The sequence below is a fragment of the Dermacentor albipictus genome, chromosome 2 (genome assembly GCF_038994185.2).
Source record: "Dermacentor albipictus isolate Rhodes 1998 colony chromosome 2, USDA_Dalb.pri_finalv2, whole genome shotgun sequence".
NCBI lineage: Eukaryota > Metazoa > Arthropoda > Arachnida > Ixodida > Ixodidae > Dermacentor > Dermacentor albipictus.
The window spans coordinates 44,836,260-44,855,663 of NC_091822.1; the positions used below are offsets into that span (position 1 = coordinate 44,836,260).

Consider the following 19,404-nt stretch of genomic DNA (forward strand, 5'->3'; position numbering starts at 1 on the left):
CCTGAGGAGCTGGGTTGAGCTCTCGTAATATGCTTCGCATAAAAGCGTTACTTATGACGTATACAGACCCCCAGAGGTGAACCTATTTTAGATGCTAAAAATGCGGAATCTGCGATCACTGTTTGTTCAAACAGAGGTACCGAAATATTTCTGGACAGACACCTTTAAAGTCCCCACTGTGCTCTGCCGTCCATTACGTCATCATGTGACCGCTTTTACAGTTCCTCACACACGAACCAGATTTGGCACATATAATCGAGCCCTTTCTTTTCGAGACACATTCAATGCTGTTGCCCCTGAAATTACTTGCTGTCAGACTAACCGCGATAATCGCAAGAAGCTAAAGGAACACTGAATGATTGTAGGCGTCATATTTTCTTTCCTATGTCACTGTCAAATGCGTCTTCGCTTTCTGGCTGTTATTTTTTGTGCCTTGTACTTTATCGCTGTTTGCACCCCCTAGGTTTCCATGCCATCTTTATTTATTATTTCCTAAAGAAAGTCAGTTTCTTTTACTGAGCCTTGTTGATGACTGCCGGGTTTTGCGTGACAAGCCACTGCAATTGTATGGCGAACCTGATTTGTGCTTGCAGATTTGATAAAAAATTATTATTATTATTATTATTATTATTATTATTATTATTATTATTATTATTATTATTATTATTAGGGGCGGAGTGCTTCAAGCCTGCTTCACCTTCGCCATGGGTCACCCCCTGTGTTGCACCTTCTCCGGTACCGGCCCAGATCTCTGACCAGGCACACGAGCGATGCACTGCTGGTAGAGGTATACAGCTTCGATTTAAGAACGTTGCTACCAGCGTTTTCGCTCCTGTACACCTGTCTGGTGATCCGGTGTTGTCTGGTATTGGTGATCCGGTCTGGTATTGCGGAAACGGCAATACGCTTCTGAAAAAGGTAAAACTTCACAGCAATATTAGCGCCACCATGCTGAGGCTTCTTATTGATGTTCTTGTAATTCGATGGCGGCCCGCTAGCTGGTCGGCGAGCAGATCAGCGACTCCCATGAATTTAGAGGTAATACCGGATATTTAATTCAAATACAACTAGGTTGGTCAGAGTTTTCCAAGCAAATGTTCTTACGCATACCCGTTTGATGCTAGATTACACAGATCTATAATTAGAAATTTGTGAATGCATCGAAGTATTTTAGTACGCAAGTGCAATGTATCATATGGGATACAAAATTGCGACAGTATCTTGCACCTGTATCTCAAAAAGTTGTTGCCAGAGTATGTTGTATCACGAAACAATCGCAAATTATCTTTCATTAGCCCGGTACGCGGTGGTTCTACATGCCCACGATTGAGAGACGATGAATTTGCTGTCGTTACCCCACAGCTCGCATTAACTTACCCTCCGGCGCTGTGGCTGACGTCCCATTCCAGCCATTTTGATCGCCATTCCAATTGTGCTTACGACTCCGAGACTGCTCATCCTGTCTAAGCCTTTAGAGACCGCTGTACATACGCACACTCGCTGTTTGTGTGCTGGTGTCCGGAGATCGTCGTTCTTCCCTCGTCCCGGCTACCTTGGAGGCCAAGGATTTTGTCGTTTTCACGCTTGATCACTTGCAGGTCGCGGGGTGCAGGGCGTTGGCTGTGAGCAGTCATTCATCCCCCCTCCCCCCCGAGAAAAGTACGCCGATAGAATCTTTGCATTCACGATGCAGCCCGCCATGGCTATTCAGCAAGTCTTTTGCTGCCTGCCATCTTACTTTTGTGCGACGCGATCCTTGACGATGGCGCGTTTTCGCCTTCTGCTCGCTTGGCCTGCGCCTTCGAGGTCCGGGTGCTTGGCAGGCACGGCCATTGCTTTCCAGCTGTACAGAAATATTCGGAGAAAAATCTGCAGAAACAGAAAGAGAAGATGAAAGACTTTCACCTTTTCCACTGCAATCAGGTATGCGTCAAAACGCAATAAGGAAACACGTGCGTGTATCGTTTCGCCGTAATTGGGCTTGAAGTTTGATAAGCATAACGAATGTGCATGTGTTTTTGTTGTTTTTCTCTTTTTTATTTTAGCCTTGGCTGATCATGTCTTCAAAGTATAAAGTGAATAAAATATAGACTAATAAACACGCACTCGGGCGCTTCATTACAAGTATTTCACCGGCATCAGATGGGCTGCCGTCATGATGAATGAGTCGAGCGACGCTGCTCTTATTTCAGTCCATTCAGGCTTGCACAGGACTGGTCTACTCATGCAAAGTGAACACCTGCTCAGAAAACCGAGTTAAATACTGGTGCTTACCTGCTGTCATTTGGAAATCTGAAAAACTTCACACAACCTGAAATCCGGCTGTATGAACAACACAGCCGGGGAGACACGTAATGCTTCGAATTTTGCCATCTTCGTCTAATGTTTGGTAGGCATGGCTTCCTGCGTCTTCCGTTCCTTGCACGCCTGAACACGCTTCTTTGTCCTATCTTTCCACCTTCATTCTTGGCATGACGACCGAAGCTGATGACCGAGTGCGGTCCAACGCCGAATTCAAAATTCAGAATAAGTGAAACTCAAAAATAATAAAAACAAATAAGAGTTGTTTGCCATTTGCTCAAGTTCATTTGATTATAAACACTTGCGAATGAGAAGCAATATGAAGATGCACATGTGTTTACTACTGTCCACGAGATCGTAGAATGTCCGGCAACAGCTTGGAGCGCGCATGTTCCTTGAACTTGAAACTAGCACTCGCCTTCCGGGGGTTGCCATGGCCCCCGTAGGAAGCGCAGGTGAGATCACCAACGCGGCTGCTGGTGCCTAGGTCTCCGACAACCTGGCACATGCACAGACTCTCTCCCCTTCTCTCCTGCACCGCTTTCCTCCTCATGCTTACAGTGCAACCTTCTCCTGCCCCAACGCCGCACGACAACGCTGACGCGCGCCGCAGTAACGGGCGCCTAAGAGCCGCGCCCCAAAACGGAATTTTATACGCACAGCGTAACAACGAAATGCAGTAATTTTTTCAAGGTTCCACCACATCTAGTTCTACGGGTCACGCGACGCTTAGCAGGTTTGAAAATCAACAACTAGGTAAGCACTGCGCCTACTCTGCCTCATTTCAAAAACCTAAAACTACAACTGTTCGGTTAGGCTTTATACTTCTTTTTTGCGTTTTCTTTATAACATCATATCGTGAATATGCAATTTTTTGTAATAACGTACTGCATTATACGCTTGGCATCGCAAGCTCGTTGCATGTTTTCTACACCAACGCGCAGAGAACCAAACTTAGATACTAAACCAGGCGCAACGTATGCCAATCAGATCAATAAGGAAGGTTTTTTTAACTACAGTGTGAGAACGATATTCTTCTGAGCGCTAACCGAAACGTTTCTGTTCTTTCACGAATGCGTCACACTTGCCGATGAACATCCACGAGAAATACAGGCTTCGTCGCCGATACATCTACATTAGTCTCTGAAGTGTTCTCATTGCTTACGAAGGGAGCATTCCTTTTAGACAATGACAGCGCTTAACAATCGCAATGGATTACAACTAAGGATGTTCGCCAGCCCGTTAAAGGAAAATTACAATGCCTTGCCTTTGAAAGCACTGTGGGTGGGAAATGCTTCCGCGGAACAGCTCGCAACTTTGCTTTCCTCTGCCTGTCATCGCTAGGTATAGCTACCGTGGTCAGGTTCACTACAACAATGTGTGAGTCAGTGAGCGAAAAACCTGAAAACATTTCGCACTGATGGAAGGAGCAGAGGCTCGTTTTCTATTCGCTTTTTTCTAACCATGCAGATCCCGACACGCGGCACGAGACATGTACGCTGGACTGCCATATATTGTCACGAAGTAGTGATGGCGGAAAAATACAGCAGGAAAAGTGTCTATAGCAGAACTAACTTTTTATTGGGTGAACCTGCAAACACAAAAGCAAGTTACACTCAAAACATAATGATAGCAGCGAACACAGTCGGCGATCGTCGAAATCTGACCAGAAGTTCGCGCGTCCGCTTTTATACACCACTAGTCGAAGGCCCTAGTGTAATCGCAGGTGTCCGTGCGGTTTCCAGAAACGACCAATTAATTCGTGTTGGACATGCAATCTGATAATAAATGGTTCCGCGACGACTTAACAACCGATAGGATGAACGATAACATTCGCGTAAGTTCCAAATCATGCAGGCGAGCCTCGCTCTGAGCGATAACGCTTGGCGTTTGTGAGTCAGTGAACAGCGGTCACCGGAGCAAGGTAAATGAGCGCTTGTGTGAATATAAAACGCGGCTGAGGAAGATGGCAACGAATACACGTGCGCTTTTCGGCCATTGTCATGATTTATACAACAAAGGTCCACGTTGCGCGAAGTTGCAGCCATTGCGACCCTGTAGGAATTTAAGAAGGAAAAAAAATTAATAAATTATGCGGTTCTACGTGCCGAAACCTCTTTCTGCTCTTGTTCTTCCCTCTTGCTGTCCCCCCTTTTGTTTTCTTCTTGTTGTTTCTTTTCTCCCCGCCTTCCCACTCTCCCGCTCTTGTCCCCTTGTCTTAGGCACCATGTTCACAGACGTCAGGCGGCAGCGCTCATTCTCTTTGGAGTCTCTCCCTTTAGAACCAGCCGCCACCGATAACAGCCGCACGTGACGTCACTGCACTAACCCTTTAAACCTAACATGCTGAGGATGACGATGCCGCCTTTGATGAATATACGTTCTCCTATCGAAACGTTGGGCAGCATTTCTGAGGCACCTCATCCCTGTTTATGACTTTTGTGCCTTTCTGATTATGCGGCACGCCATAGTGTTGGACTCCGGAAATTCGGACCACCTGGGGTTCCTTAACGTCCCCCTAAATCTAAGTACACGGGTGTTTTCACATTTCGCGCCTGTTGAAATGCGACTGCCATGGCCGGGATTCAATCCCGCGCCCTCGTGCTCAGCAGTCAAACACCATAACCACTGAGCAAATAGGGTGTGGCGTTTTTAACAACGGAATTTAGCAATAACAAACAGCTTTCACACACTGCGCGGAATGAAAATTAATAATGCAAATAGCAGTAGGTCGGTGCTTACTGTAAGCCCAGAGATACCCAGTAATCAGACAGTTGGCGCGACGCAAAACGTGGGGAAAGGAGAGTGTGGAGAGGCCTGAAGAATTCCGAGAGGCTGTTGGTTTTCTACAAAGCAGGCAGCGCCACGTTGGCTAACAAGTTCTCTCATTGCTGATACTTGCCGCCAACAAAATAGTGCGCCACATGCAAAAAAAAAACAAAAATACGCGTCATATATTTCGACGTAACATAAAGCTTGTTACACTGGCTTCACTGAGGTATTTCTTTTTTCTTTTTGTTTTAATTTTTGTAATAATTTCAACTTAGAATTATGGACTTGTCAATGTGATTTCCCTACTGTTGTCACTGAGTACTTTCCGTTTCTGTTGGGACCTTCTTTCTGTTCTTTTTGCAATACATTTTTTTTTGCATTCGTGGGCCGTTTAGAGCAATTCTCGGCTTCGCAATAATACAAATGACGCGAATTTTCTTGTTTGTGTACAAGTTCTTTTCGCACATATATTATTTAGTCACCTTCTGCTCGTCAGATTACTTACACGGTAGAGTTAATCATACGTAACCCTTACTGTCCACTACCGAGCACCTAATCTGCGTCAAAAATTTGTGTGAACTATACACCTACCTGCGGCCTACCGCGAAGCAAGCTATGCGAAGAAATGAGGAGAACCGTTGGTTCGAAACAAAGGTGAGAACATCGAGGGCGAAAAGATGCGCATATTGAGCTGTGTGAATGCGAGATCAAACGACCGGGTGCCACGGCACGTAGAAGAATCGAGGTCACCGGGTCAGCGCCTAAATGCGTTAGGCGAAAACGAGCATAGCTGTCCTTCTTGTATTTCTTCCTCTTTATCGCCTCAGAAACGCGAGATCCCATACAAACCGCACACACACTAAACATTTTAACACCCTTAAGGGTGTAAATCAGTTTGTCGCAAGACGAACACCCTAAGGGTGCTGTTGTCTACACCCTACAGTTGGGGTGCCACTATAGCACCCTAAAGGAAGGGTGTCCAGCAAAATAAATTTAGGGTGTAAGGGTGCTCGTCCAAATTAACACCCATCTGTGTGGGTGTTGGAAGGGTGTACATCCTTTTATTTCTAGCGTGTATGGAAGGCAGATTCGGCAGTACACGCCTTCAATTACTACTATGTACAGCGATCCACGCGCAACTACTGCGTGTGCCAGAAGGTTCAAGTTCGGCTACCAAACGCACTGCCAAACAGCCGGCCTTGAAGCTTCGATGGGCATACACAACACCTATACGTGTGGATCACATTACATATTAGTAATTCATGGTGTATATTGGAAAACCTGTCTTCGCTGCACAAATACAACCTAGCAAACTTGGACACTTTTGAGCATGTATATCAACACCAAGGTTATCATGATTTCCATATCCAAATAACATGCAACACAGACTGGTAAGATATATGCTGCATTTTCAAGAAAACGCAAATATATTTATTGCATGCTGCAATACAGAGTACAACATATACATAAATCACATGAAATATAAACATGCACAATCACCAAACACATCGGTAAGTACAAGAACATGTACATTCCCCACAAAGGTACCTAAAATATATGTATTGATCAAATCTGTTATTAGAGAAGAAACTATGTATAGCGGCACTGAAAGAGCCTGGGTTGATTCGCAGTGTTTTGGGCCACATAAAGGAATAAATTTTTAGTATTAGGCTCCAGTGAACGAAAATTCAAGTTTTGATGCCTTAAAAATAGGCATATTGCAAAGGTGAATTAGGGAAGCAATTGAAATGCAGAGCAAACGCACAATAAAGACACCTGTTATTTTGTACACTAATGTAATCGCAAAGCATTATGAAAAGTTTGGAAAGTCAATGTAAAGCATAACTGGCCAACATTTTTCAGACTGAAAGAATACTTTCCAAGCATAGACATGCTATAAGTGAGGTTTATGCCAGGAGCCTTATTGCTAATTTTCTATTTCCAACAAGATTACTTGAGCACAAAAAATACGTATAATTTTTTAGTGCCTACATAGTTTGTCCTCTTTTGTGAAACGAGAGTTCTCTGGGCTAAAGGTGCTGTGTAGCGGTTTTTCTAACTACAATACCAGTTTCTATAAATTTTTGTTTTGTAACTCTAAGGCACTGGTACATATACAATATGTAGTTTGAAAATAGGTTCTTTTCTTACTATAAATCAAAAGAGTGCATATTCCACATCTACTAGTGCCTGGGTGCAAAGTGCAGTAGGAGGCCTGATAAAAACAAACCACTGTTGATTAAACAATTTTGCTGAGCACAAAATGTGGACAGTGTTTTAAAATACATAGTAAATTTCTAAATTATTTGCACTTAGATGCAGTAATTCAAGATTAAGTCATGCTATAGCATGTGAGCATGCAAATTAGCAAATATGGTTTAATAAATTAGCCATACTGTGGTTACTAAAAGAACACAGGCATAGGCAGTCATGCAAAAGTTCAAGTTAAATATCACACTGTTAACATTTGCCAGCAAATGGTCATATCAAACATTATAATTATACTGAACAAGGGTAGTTTCTTGGGATAGTTTGCAATTAATGAGATAAAATTACGTACAGCTTGAATGACAAGAACTGCGAGAGATGACAGACTGCGCTGACTTCCAACAATATTTAATTACGTTGCCACATCGAGTATATTTGCACAAAAGCGGGCATGCGCAGCATATGAGTCACAAGGGGTGTCTAACAGCAAGTGACTGTACTAAGAACATCGTCCTTTGAAAAAATAAGCATTAGAATTTCTATCTGTTGAGATACAAGACTTCACTAGGGGTCAGCACGATAGAGGGGTCACTAACGCACACACTAACCAGTTTTCTAGTGAAATCTGCTTCTATAGTTTCCCGGATGACCTGTGTCTCGCTAAAGCTTCCGTACCTTCAAAGAGGGGCACGCAGCCGCAGTCCCAGCAATGGATGCCGAAGTGGCCTTGAACAGTGTTATGGACGTTGTTATCGTGCTCTCCTAAATGATTGTTTAGGCGCCTGCCTGTCTGTCCAACAAAGTCAAATGAGATATTGTGAAGCTTTGCCTCCTTAACGGCCTCAATAAATCTTGCTCACAAGAGATGCAACATAGCGTTGCTGCACAGGCTGATTGCCTTTCTTGGGTTGGCTACCCTTTGGCCTTAATTTCAGCCATAGCGGAACAGCTCCTGAAGTGCACAAAACATGATGAGCGCGCTCGGTCAAGGAACCAGCCGGTTGAAAGACACAGGTTTGCTGTGCTACCGTATGTTCATGATGTCTCCCATAGGCTAAAAAAGATTAGGGAACCTGCAGAAATCACAGTCCTTTTCTCAGCCCCGGAAAAGCTGGCAAGGCTCTGTAAGTGTGTAAACGCGCCTAAATCACGTCAGAGTTGTTGCTCTGCCGAGCACAGAAAACGTTTTGCGATGTGTGCAACGAATGTGGTTTCCCAAATTCCCATTTTGAGGAAGCAAATATATTGGACAGATAGGCAGGCGCCTAAATGATCGTTTAAGAGAGCACTATAACAACGTCCATAACACTGTTCAAGGCCACTTGGGCATTCATTGCCGGGAGTGCGGCTGCATGCCCCTCTTTAAGATACCGAAGTTTTAGCGAGACACAGCTCACCCGGTAAATTAATGAAGCTGATTTCACCAGAAAACTGGGTAGTGTGTGCGTTAGTGCCCCCTCTATCACGCTGTCCCCTAGTGAAATTTTGTATCTAAAGAGATAGAAATTGTAATTTTTTTTTTCAAGTGACCATGTTCTTTTTACAATGACTTGCTGTTAGAACACCCCTTGTGTCTGGCTTTCATTTTCTGCGCATGACCCCTCTGTGTATACACACACGATATGGCAACGCAACAAAATATTGTTGAAAGTCAGTGGAGTGTGTCTCTCGCAGTCCTTGTCCTTCACGGTGTACGTCATTTTTTATACTGAATAGCCAATATTGATTCAAAATTAGAAAAATATAGTACACATCTGAGCTGCAAAAATGCAAGTGATGCAGCAAATGGCCTTTAGCTTTCCAAAACAAAAAGAAATGTTCACGGTTAACCACGAGGTGCAGGGACTCCATTCTCTGAGCATCTTGGCCAATAAATGCAGCACATGGCGTTGCTGGAATCTTGCAGCCTGCATTAGCAAAATAAGAAGAGAATCATGAGAATTCAGTCCGTGCAATTACACATGTACTTTGCGGAAAATTTGATAAAGCAACAAGCTCCTCAAAGTAACAAACTTAATTAATGTGACTGGGCAGAATGCACCGCTCAGGCAACTGGGCAAGACAAGTGAAAGGTAGGAGAAGTTTCTATTTTGCAAATTAAGGAATTGCATGTTACTGTGAATGCTAAACCACTATGTCATTGTGAACACAAGGCACACATACAGCAGCAAAAACATAAATTTAGAGTACCCTTTTCACCATAGAAAATAAGAGTGAATAAAGTTTAAAGACTACCAATGACATCTCTCAACAACAGACATTTGTCCAAGAGTGTGTATGTGACCTTAATGCAAAATTGACATTATGAAATCTGCAATATATCTGCATTACACTTTAGTACTGCAGGTGAGAAGCTTACGGGATATGGCACATTAAGAGTGAAATGCACAAGGCATTAAAGAATGACTGTTTTTACACAACATTATTACACTAGGAGACAAAGAGAACTGTTTTACAGAGAGTGCACACAAAATGAAAATGAGGGAATCTCCACTGGCATTCTCATTTGCCTTGCAATACATGCATCCAGCCCAACAATATTCAACTCTCCAATGCAGTTTATTAGACACTTTCTGAATCCTAAAATTTATCGTGTATTTCTTATTTACTAATTTAGTAAGAATGGGCATTTTGGCATACTTTCCTCGAAAATTTAGCATGTGTTGTCAACTATTTTTCTAAGAGCACGCCCCCTTCTTTCAATGGGTTAGCTTGGCAATGCACTGACAAGTAGTATTCCCTTATTTAAGCTTATGATCTTTCCTCATGCTCCCACTTCATGCTCTAAACTGTGATGCCACTCCGATGCAGTTTGTTAATCTGCGACTATTTACATGGTCCTTCTTTCTGTAGCCTCTCAACTAGAGCCTGAAATTTCGTCTCCTAGAACAATCGTCTTTCTTGCCCAAAACATATTGCACGGTTACCCCTCATAGGGGGGGGGGGTGGTACTGTATATGAGTTTTCACATTTTCAATGAACCTCAGAGACACAACCATTTCTCATCCTGTGTTGCTACTATCCGCATGAGTCACAATGGTTGTAAATTGGCTACCTGCCCTCTCTCGCTTAAGAGTACATTTTGCATGTGGAAAATAACCACAAGCATCACATTTCATTGAATGAGTGCTCCTGTGCATGTTTTTTTTTCCGTCCTGTAATGGCTAAGTTCAACATGGTCAAGTTGTTTGAAAACTGTCTAGCCTCAACCAATACTTTGTGTAGTTTCAAAATTATGATACATTCATTTTTCAAAACTTGCCCCAAATTAAGCATGAGACATTTTCATGATGCAAACGAGGTAAGGTTGTGCTCAGAGACTATGATAGGCCTGCTATATCCTGCAAAACTATGTGAAATGAAATATGCTTGCAATTTTCGTGAGCAGCTAGCTCAGTATAATTAGGCACATTACCTGCGGAAACGTTTTTTTAACGCTCCCGAGAGGTCCTGGTTTCTTGTAATTTCTTCAAATCCCTTGCAGTCTAGATAGCAATCTGGTGCATTTTGATTTTGATATTGTATTCAAAATAAACACAGCTGAAATTTTAAGGTTTTGATAATTATATGGGAATAAATTAGAGGTAGAAGAGTGTAATGCAATGAGGAAATAACAAGCTCATTGCAGAGAGTAAACAAATATTCCTTTCCTGCAAATAAATTGGTAGCAGGAAGGTCATACGAAATTAGCAGTTAATGCACAATAAAGAATATGAAGCTACAATGCCCCGGCATTCTGTGAATATTCTTGCACAAAGAAAATCCTCATTATGAAAGACCATCAAGAAAATGCAAATGTATACTTTGGATCAGCAGTCATACCTGCAGTATGCACTGTACCATCGGCAATATTTACAACCACCGACAACTGCACATCATATCAAGCTTAGGCGGCCAAGGAGCCTGAGTTTTAAATTATAACTTGACTTATTATATTACACTACACAACTATATCTACTTACAATGTTGTCTTCTCAACCGCTTTCAAGAAGACATTAACCATCTGTCTGAAGGCGAACGCAAGTGGCTTGCTCTTGATGGGGGGCGCCAAGGCTGGGCATTGTGAAATCGCTGCTACCATCTGCATGACCTGCGAGAAACAACGCTCTAAGTACAAGATAAACAAATGCTATTAGAGCAAAAGACAAGATCATTGGCAATGAGCCTCGTTTTGGTTTGCACGAGAAAAGCCAAGAATATGGACATTGTGCTGCTTACTGAAGAAGAAGCAAGCCTCCTTCCAGATGTTGCAGTCATGCATTAGGATTGTCACACAGCTGCATGCTTGTATGCGGCTGTTGCCAGTTCGCCAGTATGCTTTGAAGTTTATTATTTCAAGTTAAATTGATTATTGTGTTTTCTTGCCAATTCTTGGCAAACAGACCAGCAATGAAATAGCTCACTTACACACATACTCCCTTTTGAGGAGAGAATTCACACACACGCACGCATGCACATGCTTCTAACACATGAGCAGCTTCCTCTGCTTGACACACATACATTTTTTTTATCCTGTGTCACTCCTACTGCTAAGGCATAAAAAATCCTTTGTGTTACCAACCCCAAAGTCCTCAACCTACACCTCCAGCTTAAACACTTTCTCGAGAGCCACGACAAGCCTTCTAGCTTCCCCAGTGCTCCAAACTGTAGTTACGAATTTCAATAGGGCTATAGGCGACAGCTCTCGAAGGGCATGCAAATTACCCGGAGACCTAAAGCTTATATATGATACATCTAAAGCACAACACTTCAAATTTTCAAAATTCATTAAAGCTCCTGAAGACAATTGCTATATACGTAGAACGTCTCGAATAACCTGCCGCTAACAATTTCAGCGGTTGTCTGCATCAAAAGAAATGTGAGCTAATGGGAAATCCACGTCTTTAAGATCGGAATTATTGTAATGGCGAAACACACTACCAGATTTCTTAATCATTTATTTATGCTCTGGATGTAACGTTCCTTTCACAATAAAAAACAAGGATATCGATTCATCAGGGCATGGGAGGAAAAAGGACGAAGCGTATACTTGGCGCCTTCCCACTGGTCCTCCCGAGAAACGGCGCCTCATACAGCAGTTGTCCAGGGTGGCTTGAAACCAAACTCGGCTTTCAGGCGGGAACACTCGCTGCACCAAATCGGAAGAGTTTTATTGCGAGTAAAACTCTACCGGCCTCATGCAATACATACGCACGCACACAAAACGCACCCACACGCACACACAAGTATACGCACTCTCAAAGCGCAGACACAAAAGCGCGCACGCGCACATTGATGAACACAAACAAGCACACATACATGCATGCAGGCAGACACGCTAACACGTGCACGCACACACAGCGACCCACAGACAACACACTCACAAAACACGTACGCACTAGACACGCGCAAACACGCCGGCCCATACAAACCGGCATGTACTGAACGCACGCGCGCGCGCGCGCGCACACACACACACACACACACACACACACACACACACACACACACACACAAAGCGAGCTGAGCTGAGCCCACACACGCACGCACGCACACACAAATCAAGCCGAGCACGCGCACGCGCACACGCACAGACAAAGCGAGCCGAAAAAATGCTGAAGGCGTCCAGCAAGCAGCAACAGCAGCACGCGACCGCGTCAGGGAGAACCAATACCGCGCCGGTTCCTTCGAAAGGTGGCTAAGCCAGTCCTTTTCTACGCGATGCAAAAGTGGTCGACCACATTTAACTGAAGTGCGAACGACCGTATTACAAGCAGCCGCGCTAAACGCACAAGAGAATCACATCAATGAACGTTCAAGCGCTTAGAAACAAAGCGTAACTATGTAGGCGCACCACGCCCGATGTAGATTTGACAAACATTAGTCACACGGGACGCGATCGAGGTAGTTAACTTGCCCTAGTAGGAGTGCAGCTGCTCTTGCTCTTACATTAGCGAATTATGAATTATGCTACGAGATCACAGTGAGATATTTCTAAAGCGAACAAAACAAATACCAAATAAACGGGCACTTGCCTGAAAGTTTCCATCATGCCAGTACTACCGACCGGGCACGTTGCAACTTCTCGTTTCAGCCTTCGTGGATCCATCTTCCAGTGCGTACGAACGCTTTGCTTTGAAGTGCGGCACGAGTAATACACAAAGCATGGGCCACATCTTTTTCTACCCCGCGCGCAAAACTAATCACACGTTTAAAATTACTTCGCACAGCGCGCGACGCGAACGTACGCGAAAACGAGCATGATGGCGCAGCTTGCGCCTTCCCATCCTGCCGCGCGCCGAAGTGATGATACAGCGTCGGCCGTTACTTCCGGTCGCTTTTCATTGGGCATGGGGCGGCCGCGCAAATTGAACGTTTATTCTGACAGGTTTGCTTGCTCGCATGGCCGCCTGTTTGCTGCTGCTTCGTTGTGGTCTCTAACTAGAGCGGTGAGGCGGGTAGTTGCTACTACGTTTTGTGCCGGGCATTTTATTTTGGGGTGGGGGGCGCAGTCTGTGCCGCATCACTGAGGGTACAGTACACAAATCGGGACCGTGAGCGAGACGATCGGCGCTCTTCTGCTGGTGCCATTAGATTATTCGCTGCGTCCGAACGAAGCAACTTTGCGAGGTCACAGCGTAGTTTCAGCGATATCATGGCTCGATAAAGACGCTCACATCTTGGTCGTGTGACAGCGACGCGTAAACATTCATGAGTAGACTGAAGACTGCATTTGCAAGTGCGTATGCTCTGGATAAGAAATTACAGCGTTGACGACACCAGCCCTTAATATATAGGCTCAGCCTTACAGGCTGTATTTGAGGGTGCACGTAGAAAGCAGATCAGTAGCTTAGTAAACCTCTGAATGAATTAGGCAAGGTACGTGGAAATTCGGGTTTGAGAACTTCCAACGTGATCTCGCCTCTATAAGTCTTCTTTATGGATTCACCATGCAAATTGTACGTTGATGCCATTGTACAGCAGAGGCTCGTCCAACAGCACGTCCCTGTTTGTTCAGCAATGTATCCAAACAGCTTCTTCCATTTCACCACGTTTTGTTGGGCTATTAAGGGCACCGAAATATTAGTGCAGAATTGCGCAAGTTGCTCTCGTGTTTTCGCTCTGCTACAGCAGTTTTTCTAGAAGTGTTTAATTGCATGTTAATACTCCTGTGAGCACGAAAAATACTGATAATGGAATTGTAAGTGAAAGGGCGTTCTTTTTCTGGATGATACATTTTTGGAGTGGCCGTCATGCCAGTAACATCAGAATCCTTGAAGAAATATCGACAGTCACTTAGGAATGGGAAAACTTAATCACTTCACGCATCTACACTTGCAATTGTCACTTGACCATGATACGTTAGTTCATACATTGTCACGTGTTCTTCACAATTCTACCTTAATCTCCCGTAATCCACCGTGCTATAGTTTGTACGAACCTTAATGCAATTTATTCCACCCTTATTCACATTATTTACCCATAATTGCTCATACTTAACGTTGTTGTATTTACTACCTTCTGTATCACTACTGACGTCATACAAGACGGTGATGACCTCACATTTTATTTATTTATTATATACATTCAAGGCCTAGTAGGCACAACAGAAAGAAGTAGTGAAAATATGCAATAATTGCAATGCAGCGAAAAAATAGAAAATCAAACCATAAGATAATTTGAACGGCGACCTTGAATTAGTGGTGTCACAAATTGAGACTGTGGAGGCGGGAAGGCGGTTGCATTCAGTGGCTGTTCTTGGCAAAAAGGAAGAATGGCACATCAATTTTGTGTTGATGGTCGATGCGAGACGAGAACTTGGTGTGGTGAAAAGATTTTCTTTACGAGAAGGGTTAAATTAGCATATTCTATGAAAAAGACCGAGACGAAAGTATTTGCGACGTAACCAAAGATCAGGTTCACCTAGTGTTCTTTTGAGAGAATAATTTGAGAGAATAAAGCGGGCGGCGCGGTTCGGAATGCTTTCAAGGGAAATGACAAGATTGGCATGAGCAGGGTCCCGTATGGATTGATGTTGCGGAGAGCGCCACCTTTCCTACCTGAAAGGCCATGAAACGCTTTCGCATTAAAAATGCAATACATACACACATTGCTCAATGCGTGGACGTGTACACGTTACTCAGATTTATGCATCAATACGTTCAACACCCTTCAGGCGTCGATTTAACACCCTTCTTTGAGAAAAGTCACACCTTATGTGTGGTATCCACCCTTGTGATAGGGTGCTTTGGCCGAAAAGGGTGCTAGAAGGGTGTGGGCATGGGTGTAAATGCCGAAAGCACCCCTATTAACACCCATAAGGGCGTAAAAATGTTTAGTGTGCAGGTCACCTACCTCCAAAGGTCAATGAGCGAAGCAGTGCAACACAACGCGGTCATGCTTCACAGAAGCTCGGCATATTATCCATACAAAGTGGCATGTTCTCATTCTACTTGTTGAGAGCAGTGAGAGATGGAAGAAAATATATATATATATATATATATATATACAGATCGCACGCATTCTGGCAATCAATGTGCGCCAAGTCTTCTGTGCTGTTTGCTTAAATGATGATAATTAGCGGGGGTGTTAACGGTGAATGTTTAATTTCTCCGACGTTTTATCCAACACAAGAGTGGTCAGTCGATGTTAAATGGTACCTTGCGTGCACTAGTGCTGTTTGTCTGCGTAGCACAGAAAACACAAAGGGAGAGGTGTTTGCTTGAGGCGTTGTTCTGCGCCATATTTCATAACCTACAAGAGGGTTGAGCACTGTCATTGCCTCACATGGTACATGGCATCGTGGCAAAACCAATAAACTTGAATTGGCTTATGAGATTTTACATACCAAAACAACAATCGGATAAATGAGGCAGACCGTAGTGGTTCACTCCGGATTAATTTTGGCACCATGGTGTTCTTTAACGTGTCTCTAAATCAAATTGCGCGAGCGTTTTCTATTTCACTCCCGTCGAAATGCTGCTACCTCGGTCAAATCTACGACCTCGAGCAACGCCATGGAAGCAAAGCTATCGCGTTGGGAACAGAAGTGCTGATTTGAGGTGCGACCGCTTCCGTTGTGTCGCCTAGTCCCTAGTACGCTTTAATTAATGCGGCTCTGCTTCGGCACGCCTTGCGTAACTTGACCACTAGACGTACTTGTATGGTTTAATTTTTCAGAAATAGCAGCAACGCACCATGCCGTCTCACGTCTCGTTCCCCCCCTCCATCCTGTATTTGTATGGGGAGTGCGAGCGAAGAGTGGCAAGGCTAGTATTCACTTGTTTCGTAACTGCGTCGGTTCTACATATTCTCTGCCTCCTCTTCCGCCGCTACTCTTCTATCCTTTCTAGCTTCCCAGTCTAGTTGCACGTTGGTACAAAGGGAAGCGCTTGCGGGGGGTCACGGATAATCACAGCTGTCAAGAGGCTAATTAGGCGACGACCTGGGAGCTCCAGAGGGCATTGTGCACATTCGACGTGGTGCGTTCCAAATGAGTTTCTCGCGTCTGTATTTTCTCTGCAACGTTCCTTCCAAGTGTATACACGCAATACATGCGGATAATAGCAGCAGCAGCAGCGCTGTGTCGAAGGAAAATGCAAAGTAAGCTTCGTTTTTAAATTATGTAGATCCCATCCACATGTTCAAAATCAGAGATGCGAGCCTCTCGTGAAGCCGTGGAATAAATGGGAAAGTACTGGCTATAATCTGCACAGCATGCTGCAGCATAGCTATTACCTGCCTGTCGGCGAAGAAAGCAAGATGTGGAGGTCCACATTGCATGATCCAGGTTATATACCGAGCAACGTACTTTCTCCCGGATGGGGCCCTTTTGCAATGACACTGTATCCAGGGTCAGCGTGCCGGCTATTGAGCGGGCCGATCGTGAAGACAGAGCAACAGTAAACTTCCCGTTACTCGGCGAAATACGGATCAAGCAGAAGTGCCAAACCCAAAACCAGAGAAAAGAAGTCATATAAACGTTTGTTTTCATGAAGGGAATGCATTCACGATAAAGTATAATTGTTGCAACGAGGATATTCATTAATCGTTTATTTTATCACAGAATGATTCCGTAAACAAGGCCAGAAGCTACATCACATTTAAGGGTATTAAAGATAATAGTTCTATGTGCATGTGTGCTATTCCGAAAGCCAGCAGCAGCAGTCACGTTCAGAGAAGATTGGGAGGGTTCGCAAAAAAAAAAGAAATTCGCTTTATAGCTTGGCGGATCGGTAGCACATGAGTAAGATACAAGCAGGAGCTACAAGGCACGCGCATATGGCGTCTTCTTGCACTATGTTGACTTTAGTATCTGCGTCTTCGCGTCCGTGTTTGTCATTTGAGAACAACAAGAAATTAAAGCGTTTTTCGGTGAGTTTGTCATTGGGAGCGTAGACAATAAAGATCAGGTACACCCGTCTCAGCACGTCAATGGTTGTGGCGTTGCTCTTAGCAGCACGAGGTGGCGCATACAATTCGTGCGATGGAAGTCACATTTGAGTATGGTCAAGAGCAAAGACGGTCATGTACGGTCCATTGGGTGCAAGAAATACCAGTTGGTCAAAATTATTCCGACTCCAGCACGCAGCTTGCATGGTAAACAAATCTTGGTTTTGGCATTTAGAACTCTAACATTTAGTTCAAATTTTTAAATGCGTTTAGTATTCTTTGGGCAATAATCGCGATTCTACTAGAATATCCAACAGTTTTCAAGGGCCGCTAACCAAGAAAGTGACATTTAGGTCGCCATTCCACACGCATGGGCGTGCGGTACACTGTGCGACAATGCCAGTAGTATCGGTGGTAAAGGGAGCATACTCTTGTTCTTCCTTGACAACAGTTAACAGTTTGAGATGGTGTCGGTTTCAGGCTCTACGGCTGTGATGAAAGACGCAGACGCTGTCGTGTCATGCACTGCGCGCCCATGCCGTGTAGTGTGCGCACAAGGTTGCGCACACTACACGGGGCCTGAAGTGGTCTTTAAGGATGTGAGAATCAAAATATCGATTCGCTATGCATGTGGGTTAGGTACGATGGTACGGTGTAGCATAGTGCCACAAATGAATACATCTCCAAGCATCATGAACGCACTCTTGTATGGCAGCTCGGTTTGGTTATTGATAATTTTAGAGCGCAGCTCCTAGGCGCCCTTTCCTGGAGCGAGCGTTGGCATCGACGCCCTCGGCGCAACCCAGCGAACGAGACCAGCGAAGGATAAAGGAACGAACGCGGAGCGCAGCGAGGGATGGACCATTATAGAGAAGACAGCGCAACCAGGAGAATCCTAGGAGAAAGGTCCAGCAGAACCGTGAGGCGGAAAGCGGAGGCGGAGGACGTGGCGAAACCCGGAGAAGGAAAGTGTAGTGTCACGCAAGACGGGATCTCCGACGATGACGGTTACAAGATGGCGCCACAGTACCGCGCGTCATTTGTCCACCGATGACGCCACCGAGGCCATATGTGGAAATAACGCACTTCACGAGCGGAGGTCTCTCTGCGGCAGCTGCTGTGAATCACGCGCACGCGTCACACATGCGCTGCCCCTCGCGATCTTCCGATAAGCGAGGCAGTGGCGCCAGACTTTATTCCGTTTGCAACGCACCTTACGAGACAGAATGTCCATGCTAGCGAATGTATCTCGAAATAAAAACACGTGCAGAGCTGCGCTAAAGCTTCGCATTCGGGCTTATCTGAATCGTCGGTGATGTTCTCTTTATTTTTTGCACTGCAACAGCGTTAGAATGGTCATGGGAACAGAACCCCTCTGCTTTGTCTACAGGAAAATAGAGGAGAGGCAAGTGGAAGAGGAGCAGGCACCTTACGGAGCTGGCACGCGCAGGGCGCTGAAATTCGGCGCAGCGCTGTTGGCACTCGGCCGTCAGCAGAAGCACTTGGCTGCAGTGCAAAACCGGATGCTTTTCACGCATTCAGGTTATCGGGGTAGCACTGTGTTTGTATTCTGTGTGTAGAATAGCTAAAAGTAACAACTGACGCCATGCCTTCTAGGATGGAAAACTAATACTAACGCATTACTATCACATGAATCACATTTCTTGACCTCCTTTTTTAAATCTAGATGAACAATAAATATCGGAAAACCAATGTTTTGACCATGGGCCCTATAGCGTAAAACTATTCCAA

At 44.5% G+C, this 19,404-nt stretch overlaps 1 long non-coding RNA gene across 1 annotated transcript; it reads right to left on the reverse strand.

Annotated features, from left to right (window-relative positions):
* Positions 1–8,914: 8,914 nt before the first annotated feature.
* Positions 8,915–13,505, reverse strand: LOC135912782 (uncharacterized). The gene is made up of 4 exons (XR_010567772.2): positions 13,296–13,505; positions 12,311–12,409; positions 11,244–11,371; positions 8,915–9,188 (listed from the first exon to the last, which is right to left on the reverse strand). It is a non-coding gene; the product is annotated as an uncharacterized lncRNA (long non-coding RNA).
* Between the last annotated feature and the right edge of the window lie 5,899 nt (positions 13,506–19,404).